We start from the raw sequence: 12,086 nt of genomic DNA on the forward strand, positions 1-12,086 counted from the left end.
CAGCTCCTGTCTAAGAAGATATGGATTTGACAACATTATAATCCTGACCTGAACTGACAGCATTTATTACTAACCATGCAGGTGGACAAGACTTAGGATGTTAATTAGGTGTCAAACTGCAATCCTTGACTCGTAATTCCACAATCAATGGCCTTCTGCAAAAAGCCGGCTTAAGAAGTTCCTGACTTTCCTATCCATTACAATAACTGCTTGTGGAGTTCTGCTCTAAATCACACCACTGAATTGACCTGGGTTATAAATAACTCTCCAAAAAGACTGTTTTCACTAGTTCATGACATTATGGGTTTTATGCTATATTGATAGTTGAATCAGTAGAGTTGGAGGGTTATTTTCTACCATCTGAGGGCAGGACCACATGGTCAGAAGCTATTAAAGCAGCTTCATGACCAAAGCCAGTGCATGCGGACTTTGAGTCCCCAGAGCAGGCTTGTCCACCTTATCAAGTTGTGTATGTTTCAGTTTTGAGAAGTTCTTGTCTCTGCATTTCCAAAAAGAGTGGGTTTCTCATATTATTTTTTTTAATAGATGTATTCACAATCCCTATCTTCTTCCTCAGCAATTTATGTAGGTAGTTACCTTTAAAAATAACTTCTATTATAATGACATTAAAGAAAGTAATCATTTGAGAATCGGGCCTTAAAAGAATGGCACAAAGTAAGTCAATTCAGTCAAATTCCCAGCTTCCGCTATGAAAGCACTTTCTCGCTGGAGATATGTTCCCTAAAGACTGCAGGCTGGGAAAAACTATCATTGTCAGAGAAGATTTCTGAAATGTATCATTACATTGAATAGGAATGTGTCTCACTGTGGACTTGTAATATCAAAATATTTTTAAAACAAACAAAAGCCCTGAGCTGCAATTGGGTACGCTGAAGCGGAAACCAAGCAGGTGCATTTTGAAAATGACAGAAGCAAAAATGCCAATGGAAGTTTTAAGCTAAGTTCTAGAATACTTATTGTGAGAGAGATTAAAATGCTACTTAAATAAGGCTGTTTCTTTTACAGGGATAACAGGAAATGAAACACAATTCAGCATCTGTCTTACAAACTCCTACTCCTCTCTGAAATATAGCATCAGTCACTGTAGCAAATGTGAAAGATGATGTTCAGAGGGTGAAAAGCAGCTGTGTAGACAATGACCCTGTTGTCTGTAAAACCATTTTCCTCTGTTGCAGAAACTGAAATGAGGCAAAGAGCTTATATTTAAGAAAGCAGAGCAGAGAACTGACTTCTCTTCCTAGCTCTGCCCTGGATTCTTGCAGGGTCCAAGGCAAGCCACGTCAGGGAAACTTTCACAAGCAGCCACTGCGTGCTCTGAGCACTCGGTCTGAGGCACCAAGGATTAGCTTTGCTCAAGTTTTAACAATTCATAGCTCCAAGTGAAATCAATAGACTTGCTACTTTTAAAAACTCTAACTCCTGACAAACATTAAAGACAGATACTTTCACAATTAAGGAGATGGTCATTTCACATTAGACATCCACACTGGTCTGTGTTTTTGAGGATGTACTACTTGCCTTATTATCATGTTGTAAAATGGAGATGATAATATCCACTTATTTCACAGGAGTATTATAAAACGGAGACACTAGTGTTTGTGAACTCTAAGATACTACAGTTTCAGTGGAGCCCATCACTTTTAGGAGGAAATGAATAATGTTGTGTTAAGAGAGATCTGAATGTTGTGGCAGAGGCAAGGGGCCACAAACTGAATTAATCCCACTTTTAAATGGCATAGTGGATAACTGCCAATTAAATGAGCACTGTCCATCTTGTGACCTGAATTAGGCAGGCAGGGAATGAGCTGGATAGAATAGTGTGCTCTCACATAATTAGAGACTGTATCATAATGCAAACCCACATTTCAGCCAAAATACTTCAAAAGTTTGTCTAAGCTCTTAGCAACTGAATGCAAACTCTTATAATGAGAAGTTCTGGGAACCTTACATATAATCTTGTTTTCTGTGTCACATCCAGCATGTTCTTATTAGCAAAGTCCCCAAGAAACTAATGAAACACTTGGCAAACTAACACAAGAGTAATACGAAATAACATTTCCAAGGCTGGAAGGTAACTCCTTCAAAAAGTTTTTTTTTTTTTTTTTTTTGTTTTTTTGGTTTTTTTTAATGTTGTAAGGGCTTTAAGACAGAAATTCTCTTTGAAAGGAGTTTCTTAGATATTTTTATGCAAGAAAAGAATCAGAAATGTGACAAAGTCTTGTATGGACAGAATCTATTCATGAACTGAATCTAGTGAAGATCACTCAGATAGCAATCACAGAGTCAGTGTCATTTAGTTAGTATTTAAGTACATATACTGTAGCTACATTTAATTACAGTCCATAGATTCCTATTATCCAACAGATGATTGCTACTATTTAGAACTCAAACAGCTTCCAAAAAAATAGGAAGTGAAAAGCCCAATATGAGTAACAATCAGCAATATAGCACGCTGTTACACAAAACAAGCATACAATAAATGCTAGATCAAATAAGAAGAAAAAAACTAATCACCAAATTATTATCAAAGTCCTAAAGCAAAAAAAGCACTAAACTAAGGTTTCCTCTAGTGGTGTTTCACACTTTCTCTTTGTTTAGATTCTGGTCTTACATTTCAGTCCTGCAGAAGACAAGCTTGTATGGTGCCCATACAATCCTAGTATCACAGAGAAACCTGAATAATCAGAACCTTTAGATATACATTTCTCAGGACAAGTCTGAGCACTGCATCCGTACTGATGCCATATGCTGCTACTCCCTATACTGTATACTGCCATGTTTTGTTGCACATTATGTCACTGGCTCCACTTGTTAAACTGAAAAATGTCACAGATTCAGCTGGTATCACAGACAGTGACAAAGGCTCACAATTCAAAGTAGTATTGCAGACAAGTTATTCTTGACCTTCAAATTAACATACATACACTATTTCTCTTCAGTTCCTCCAAGCACACTTTGTTTTATCCACACAGAGATCAGTGGGGAAAAAAGTATGTATGAATAACGCATAATTAAGCCTGCTAAAGTTCTTCTCATTTAAAATTGCATTCTAGGTTGAGTTCCCTAAATACTTTTAAGAGATACTTTCTCAGGTGAAGTAATAATTACACCTTAAACCACAAATGCTCTATATGAGCCATTCAGACAATGTAACAGAAATAACTAAAAAGAAAGGCCAGCATTCCCAGAGACACGCTGATACAATAGGTGATGCTCCATAACCTACTCGCTGTACAAATACCAGAGGAACACCACCCTGAAAGGCAACCTCCCCAGCTGTCCGGCGGCCCCGCAGGAGCCGCTGCCGCTCAGTACCGCTCACTCCCCTTTGCCAGCCGGCTCCTGCCACCGGAGGGAATAGAGACTGCCCTGAGCTTGTCACTCTCCCGAGCAGGGCAGTTAATTTTGGTCTCTTTACTCGTGCTGATGATTTTCACAAAGCATATGTGCAATCTCTAGGAAATCTATCACTCTTTCACATTTGGCTGAATTTACTAGGCAAAAATAATGGTTAAATTTTTTTTGAATACACAATTAAATATCAGGAAAAAACAGACAACATGATTGCATAAGACTCAATTTTTTCAAAAACGGACATAAAAAATCGAAGGCTGAATTCTGCTGTCCTACATAATCACCGGGAATCAATTTGAGCAAAACCTATGGAATCAGCTCTGTAAATAACAACAACAACAGTGGTAGAGTGAGACAGAGCTACAGTTTGCCAAATAGGAAGGAACAGTTTGGTAGGGAAGAATGTTGTGTTTTCAAACTTAGTAAAATGTACCATAAACAATCATAATGCACAAAATAAAACTCATTGGCAAGGGTCCTTATATCAACACTTGCTAGTTTTTAAAGCACAAGCTGCTAGACCTGGTGTAGTTTCAAAAACAAATGTAAAAAGGTAAGCGACAAATACTCAGGAGTATGAGAAAGTTCTTTCACTGCTGAAAGAATGTTTTCTACACGGATTTCAAGTTTTTAAAGAGACTAGAGGTTACTGCTGCATTTATGGAACAACGTGAAAAATATATATACTACTGAAAGATTAAACAAAGGTGGACAAATAGGGATTAAACAGCCAAATGCAAACTTCTTCATATGCAGCACTGGTGCTATAATCACAACACGGCTTAGAAGTATGAAAATCTTGACTTCGTTTATATACACAAAGGCCTTTTATTTTCACCTATCTGAATGACTCCCCTGGCTGATAGGATTACATTCCTGTGCATTGGAACTGAATGCAAGCGCTGTTCTTTACTTCAGGCACTTCCCTTTGAGAGCTGCTGACCCAGAATTTTCTGTATTAATTGAGTCATCCAGTGACTAGTCTGTTGGTTTACAACCTGAAAATCACCGAACACTGTAGTTCAGCTACAAGCCTTCCTACATTGTATCAGTACTTTGAACTAATAATAGCTATAAAATATGTCAGTGGTATAACTGTAAGATAAAATCCATAGGATTTTAGCTAATATTCTGGAAAAGCAAAAAATAAGAAACACAAGGATGAATATACAAGAAACGATCCAGTTCCCATACAGATCTGATTGTTGTCACATAAGGGCATGCTGTTTACTCCTCACTGTTGGGAATTTGTTTAACTTTGTCATCCTCTCATAAAATACCATCTGCTTTTAATGATGGCATATTTACATTTTAAAAAAATTTGAAAACCCAGCTTTACCTTTACCTGTATCTTGTCAAATGTAAATAAAATTAAAATCAAAACATATCAACTATTTCTGCTGACACCCAAGGTATTCATTCACTTTTCCTTACTTCTTCATTACTCTTAACTTAGATTTATAAATCCAGTTGTTCCTTTGGTGCAACAGACTACTGTTGCCAACATTTGTGATTCTATTAAAAATCTTACAACATTTGATAGTTGTCTCAGAATTCCAGCTCCTTCAATCAAAAGTGTTTAAAGCGAAGCCTTAACCTTCTGGTTGTAAATAAGAACTGGGCTCTCAGGCTTTACAGGGCTTAAAAATTATACAAAAGCCTTAAAGCCCCGAGTTAAAAAAAAAAAAAAAAAAAAAAGGCAAGAACAAACACTAGCAAGGAATGACAGAGGAGACTGACAGGACTAGATAAGCAGCAAGTCTGGGTTTATACTGGAACTGCCATTGAGGTCTCTGCTCAACTTCCTACTTTGTTTCACAGATACCTGGTGAAATGCTCCTAAGCCAAACTGCAGAGAGGATCGAATGCAATGCCTTGAGAAACACGTGTGTTGCCAGAGACAAGCCAAGGGATCGAAACCTGAGGGGACTGCACTGTGAGCAGGAGATCAGGGAGCAAGGACAGGAACTGGGGGCTGTACAGCACCGCTCACGAGTAAGCCACAAGCCAAGGGATGAGGTGCAGGAATATGCAGCGTGAGGAAAGGCAAGTGACATACTGAGTGTCCTAGAGCTACCAGTGGGATTCCCTCACGTGCCAGACAGGCAGCTATCGGCCAGGCTAAGAGACTAGTCTTCGGTGCTGGTAGACCCATTGTGGCCAGGTGGCTGGCCACACTTCAAACTAAAGTTTGAACTTTCAAAAAAAGACTTCAACACAAATGTCCAGCTGAATTTTTTATAAATATATGGCAGTCTATTTGCGTAAGTATAACTGAACACTTATCGGATGCTGCTATAGCTAGCACGTAACAAGCCACCTGATCAGATCACTGAAAGCTGTGAGCTCCTGACAGTCTCCTAACTGGCCCATGGTCACTTTCCATTTTTTTGCATTGCTTTTCACTGCACAGACAGATTTTAATCTCAGGTCCACAGCTCTCTAGGACTGTAGACACACTGCTTGAAATAAACAATATTTTATGGGTGAGAGCAAACTTATATATGGCTGTAGGCAATTTATTTTATATGCCATAGTGGAAAAAGCAGCTACCTGCAAAGCCTGAGCCACCCCATCAGCAAAGAGGTAGAGGGAGTGAAGTGGCAGTAAATTATGCCTCATCTGCCACTGAGAACACTGTCAATTGCCAGAAAAGGGGAAGAGGACATGGGAAATAAAGACAGATGATAGAAATAAGGAGATAGAAGTTTAATAGCAAGGGTAACAGAAAAAGGTATGAAATACATTTGATACAGGTGAAATATGTCAGCTTATTGCTTTTTATTTATAGAACTGCACAGATGTGTATAGTGCTTTGCTACATAAAAATTAAATTGATGCAGATAGCTCAAGGAGTAGAGACATGAAATCTGAATTGGTGTGGACAGAAATTTAGAATGAACTGAACTACTGGGGAAAGGGAAGTCCTTTATCATTATGATAAGTATGCAACGAATTCTTCTGAAGAAAAATTAAGCATTTTGCTAATAAAGCATAAGGTGTCAACTGATAACAGGGTGCTCAAACAGGAATTAGTAATAAGTAGATAGGCTTTAGGCAAAAATTAGGACTAAGACTATAAAACGAGTAAGAGCAGGAGTCAAACTGGGCATATCTGAAAAGACAGTCTGACATAAGCAGAAGTTATTTCCTGAGTGGAAGCCCACTCAAACACAACACTGTTCTACAAACTGTGGGAAAGATACAACGCAAGCAGAAATGCCTGTGATGCTCAGAAGGAACATCAGGTAATTTCTGCTCCCAGAATATACCGTAAACGTTTTGTATTTGTATACATTTAATTATCCCAAGCCAGAAAAAGAAATTCAGTGCTGTGTTTTTTATTTACTTCATTGGTATCTGAGTTCTAGAAGGGAGCTAGGGAGGGGGGAAGGATTCCAAGACTCAAGAGCAGCTGAAGGAAGAGCCGGAGAACTACACCTGGAACAACGCGCAGCTGCCCCGGCTTCCTGCAGTCCGGCCCCCCGATCAGAGCACCGGGCGCTGTGGGCGACTACCCAAGTGCTATTTATGGTGCCTCTGCCTCTCAGCTAACCAGAAAGGGTATGTTCTCAATAGACAGAGTAATAGACTCAACCTAATTAGTCTTCTGCAAAGTTAAATATAGCATCATTACCTGTTTACTTTGGTTTTCTGTATAATGAGAATAAGGCTTGAACAGGGACAAGGCATGTATGTACTGTACTGTATGTGTAAGTTCCCTTTATAGGCTATAACACGCTGCAGCAATGCTCTGAAGTTCATGTACCTTCTCAGTTCATTATAGATAAAAATACTGTTTCCTCCTTTAACATAAACAACTTCTGAATCACACTTCTGATACTGAAACTGCAGAAACAGCAGAGATTTCTTTCTATACATTTGAGATGTATCAAGATAAGCTGCAAACTAATTATTCAAAAACTCTCAAAAAGATATTAATTACTTTGCTAGATTTTTTTAATAAAGATTTAAGAACTTATTCATAACACACAGCAGAGCTTATTTTTATTTCCAGCATTGTAAAATAGTAATGGTTTAATGATGAATATTTGATAGGAGGATGAATGTTGTTCACAACCTCTAAATGATTTTGAAAAGTCTCTGGTTCAGCTTCACAAAGCAATAAAATGATATTTTAGATTAGATGCATGAGAGAGTAAGAAATTGCCGGAAAAGAGACAACTTGAGAATATTTCTAACAGGAACCATTTCCACTAGGAAGAAAAATAAAATGCATTTTTCCAAAGGATAAGGAGTTATTTTTACCTGTCTTTTTCCTTATGTTTAAGTGTTTTTTTTTTTTTTTTTTCCTTTAATGAAGGGTGTTTTGGTAGTGAATTCATGTTTTAGCTGAGTACAGAGCAAGCAGTGGGTGAAATTATATGCTCAATACAGATCTCATGCAATAATGATAAAATAAGTAAAATGACTGCAACCAAAGCAGATGCTTTATGAAGCAAAGTCTCCTCTAAATTCTGTATATGTAGGCAATATAGAGAAAATAGAAATACATTAAAAAAGATGGAAGCGTAGAGTAGACAAGCCCAAAAGTTTAAATGAGACTGTAAAAAATAATAATAAGCCCCTATTTAAAATATATTCAGCCTCTGTCGCTGCAGTATAAAGCAGATGAAAACTTACTATATACAGAGGAACACCAGCTTCAGGATCTTCAGCTGTGAGGAGTTCTGCTGACCACAGCACTACGAAAGACTTATTCAAACGATCGCAGGCAGCATGATCGGATCCTGGTCATTACTTAAACAAAGTAGAACTTCAGTTTCTGAAGTGTGACATGAACTTTGCAACTAATAGCCACTTAACAAAGAGGTTAAAAGTCTACCACTGCTACTAACTACAGGAGCAACCACTTCCTCCCAGTACATAGCAGTCACTACAAAAGAATTGGACATTTATAGTCAAACTTTAATCCTTATATTCTCATGCACACACAGACATACACACAATACTCCAAAGAAGGATCAGCCTGATACATTCTTTTTCCTGAAATCTTAAGCCATTTTCTATTAAAGACATAAAATAAATAAATAAATAAAAAGGTTTAGAATTAGGTAAATTCGTTTTAAGCGTTTTAAGACTATAAATTGCGTAACAGGGATGAAATTCAAGATCTTTGAGGAATAAAATTCCTCCTGAAATACATGACGTTTCCCAATAGCAATACCATCAAAAAATTAATGTTTCAGATCAATTCTAGATTTACAAAAACAGTTATAGAAAATAACAGGAATAGCAAAACAGATTTCATTCTAAAAAAAATTAAAGTTTTAAGGTTTCTAGTCCTTAATTAACAACTTGCCAGTCCTCAATCTTAGGTACAGCAAGTATGATCATGGCATAGCCCGTTTCCCTTTACCTGAAGATAAAGGTTATCGCACCTTACTGAACTACTCTGGCTTGATTAAATATACCGGAAAATTTGAGCACTGGACTGCCTGTTCCCAGAGGCAAGGACACAGGTGTTCCTACATCCTTCCTTTTTGATGGAGTCAATGAACAGCCCAAATGCCAGTGAAAGACAGATGACATAAATCATAAACTAGAAATGTTCTTCTGGAGTGATAAATTCTTGAGCAAGCTGAATGTCTGGTGGAGAATAAAAGAGGGCCAAACAAAATGAATATGCCCTAAATGTGATCTTCACTGTTTTAATGAGTTGTTTACTTACACATCCCCCCTCTTACTTCTGTTACTAACTAGGAGGATGCAACTTGACAGCCATTCCACAGATCATTCATTATCACAAGCTCTTCTGCTTAGCGCCTTCTTATTTATTCCTTCCCAGTATTTTGCACCTGACTGAAGAAGTTTTATATATACAAATTCAAAAAGTCTCCAAGAAAAAACAACATAATCCATTATACTTCTAAAAAGGTTGTCATTAGACTAAAGAAATTATTATCAGGAATTCAGAGCTGGTTGTTTTCAAATTGATCTCATTTACAGGTGGGCCTATACTCACTATATAGGGACAACACCATGCTTTGATTCCTGTCTTTATTGCTGGAAATTATCAACACTCATTTTTTTTTCCTACTATGTGTTCTGCCCCTTTCTGTTTTTCACTGTCTTCTAGTTCTATTTCTCACTGATACTGTTTCAATAATTTCTAAGATCCTTTACACCTTCATTTGCTCTTTTTCACCATATCCCCTACTGTATTTCTTCTGCTACTGTATGTTTCCTTTTCATTACCACCTCCCTCTGGTTTTCCCTGCATTTACTCAGCCTTTGCCAACTGATCTAAACTGCTTTTAGTCATGGCTCGAAAATGTTAAAACCTGCCTCAGGCCCTTATGCTTCCTTCTTCGTCCCCAAAAGAGGATGGAATTTTAATAAGAACAATTAGTGTAAGGAGAAAGAGTGTTCGCCCTGAGCCTCTTTATTTTATTTTTTTGAAGGATTTTAGCATAAGTAGCAGATGAGAATCAAAAAGATACTAGCTGAATGGTGTTAATAACCACCAGCTAAATTAAGTTTTATGTTTCTTTTTTAATAAACTAGTTGACAACAAATTAGCAAAACAGAGCTGAAGGATCTTACTAACTGCTGATTTCAGCTTTGATGTTAAGCAAAGGCATTCACAACAACTCAGTAGCAGCATTTTGGGGCAAGAACACATGCATAAAGTGAAAAGAAAACATTATTTAACAGACCATTCAGTTCTTCTGTGGTGGAAAAAGGAGAATTAACTTCTTTGTATTGCACTATCTAATATTCTGTAATTACTTTCTATTAGAAAAGTTTGACAGTACTGTGACTGCCAGCAAGCCTGGTCCTGGCAGCAGAGGAGGGCTGAAACATGGCCAACATGCACTGTATGAGCAGTTGCTCCCGACTTGAGACACACAAAGTTGAGGTGGGAACTCTGAGCTCCAGGCCCCCCTCAGACTCTTCCTACTATATTCATTTATCAATTACACAGGTTATAGTATTGCCTTCCTAGTTTACTCTAACTTATATTTTTAGGTGAAAAATGAGGGCAAAGCAATTATTTCAAATGGTTTCCATTATGCAAAATAATGATACCTACAGCTTAAATTTAAGATTTCTCATTTCATGTACAGAATGGAAGTTGGTGTTTTTAGCAACTGAATGCATTGGACTAATTCATACATATTGTACATATGGAGAGCAGACTATACTTGTTTCAGTTTACACCTTAAGATGATGAAGCTCAGCTCATTTGCAACTAACTATCTGGCTGACAAAAAATGGGATGAAACAATCCCTTGGCAAGAGTAATTTTCTACACGGGAATCTTGTTGGATCCTTAGCTCTTGATAGATGCTCAAAAAGCAATAAATATACTGGGCATTTATTCCTATTTGTACTTATACAGAAGACTGTGACCTTTCTTTTGACATATATGTCCCACAGTTGTTCCACATTCATCTTATATTACTTTAGTAAGCTAGAACAGAGCAGGGAAGCCAAAAATACAGGGAATGTAGCTCAAGGAAGCATTTAGACAAGCATGCCCTCCTCTGTAGTGGACAGAAACAAGATGAAGCACTTGAGTTTTGAGCACTTTTCGTCTTTGCTGCACCTTCAATTGGCCTTACTGCTTGGGCTAACAATGTTTAGTTCATAACAGCTGAGGACTCTCAGGAGATTTTTAACAAAATGCTTTCTTCTCTGTAGCACATACATATTCCTTCTCTCTCCGTATCAGGGCAAAAAGTCCCAATTTTAATGATCAGTAAGATTCATTTGTCCTTGATTGATGTCTTTTCTAAAAGCATTCCTCTGGGGAATTAAAAGTGATCAAGTGGTTTGAGAGGGTAGTCTCAGTTTTGGCTGAATATAAATCAAATATATAAACCAAGTTGCACATAACTTAGACTTACTGCTGTAAATATTGACTGCGGCACAGCCTTTTCCCTTCCCTTGGTCTATCTTCTCTTTGAGTCTAGATAGATCAAAATAATTACACAACACTTCTGTATGAGTATCAAGATACTCCTGACACTATAATCTTCTGGGTTTTAATGAGCTGAAGGGTTATCCTGTTATCCTTTAAGGCAGTCTTATTAGTGGTCATTACTTCTCTAAGAGGGATTTAAGAGCAATTAGCTTATGCATTGCAAGCTTATTTTCAAAAGAACTGCAATAGTAAATAGCAAATTCCAGTCCAAGTTTCATTCCCAGAATAATCCTATGTTTGCAAAAGGATTAAAGTTCCTTTCCATCTTTAAACTACAAAAGTTGGAAAGAGTTCTTCATTGCTCTGACCTTAGTTAAGATTTTAAACTGACTCTTACAGATAGAGAGCTTAAGAAAACTGGATAGTTTATCTCATACCTGCTTAAAAGAAACATTATTTCACATCTTTTTTATTTCAGACACAGACTCAGATGAGAAAAGGACTAAGTGAACTGGGGGGGGGGGGGGGGAGGGAAGGGGAAGCAAAATAATCTACTATGGAGAAATGAAATTCTGTAAGAAGTGCCAGTGGGAGGAAAAAATGGCAATTGTGTCCAAGTTACTGCAACCAAAGAAATTTTGTTTGAAGAAAATGACAAGCACAATGATGATTAATATTTGTATCCGCATAAACAGAGTAGTTCTGAAACCAATTTTATATCAGTAATGTTTTCCGACTGAAGGAAACAGTGAACAATTATTTCTCTTCCACTTCAGTTATGAAACCAAGCCAAATCATTTTTTGTTCTATTCATCCCGCT

At 37.4% G+C, this 12,086-nt stretch overlaps 1 protein-coding gene across 3 annotated transcripts in view; it reads left to right on the top strand.

The window, feature by feature from the left end:
* The window catches only part of B3GALT1 (beta-1,3-galactosyltransferase 1), a 197,749-nt gene that overhangs the window by 127,603 nt on the left and 58,060 nt on the right, over positions 1-12,086 (top strand). The window contains exons 1-2 of one of the 3 annotated variants that reach the window (XM_062578586.1): positions 5,534-5,639; positions 6,741-6,939. The exons of the other annotated variants lie outside the window; for them this stretch is intronic. The gene's annotated coding sequence lies outside the window, so the exon portion shown is untranslated. Of the gene's footprint in view, positions 1-5,533; positions 5,640-6,740; positions 6,940-12,086 lie in introns of those variants that run through there. 3 annotated transcript variants of the gene reach the window in all.

The sequence above is a fragment of the Rhea pennata genome, chromosome 6, assembly GCF_028389875.1.
Source record: "Rhea pennata isolate bPtePen1 chromosome 6, bPtePen1.pri, whole genome shotgun sequence".
Taxonomy (NCBI): Eukaryota; Metazoa; Chordata; class Aves; order Rheiformes; family Rheidae; genus Rhea; species Rhea pennata.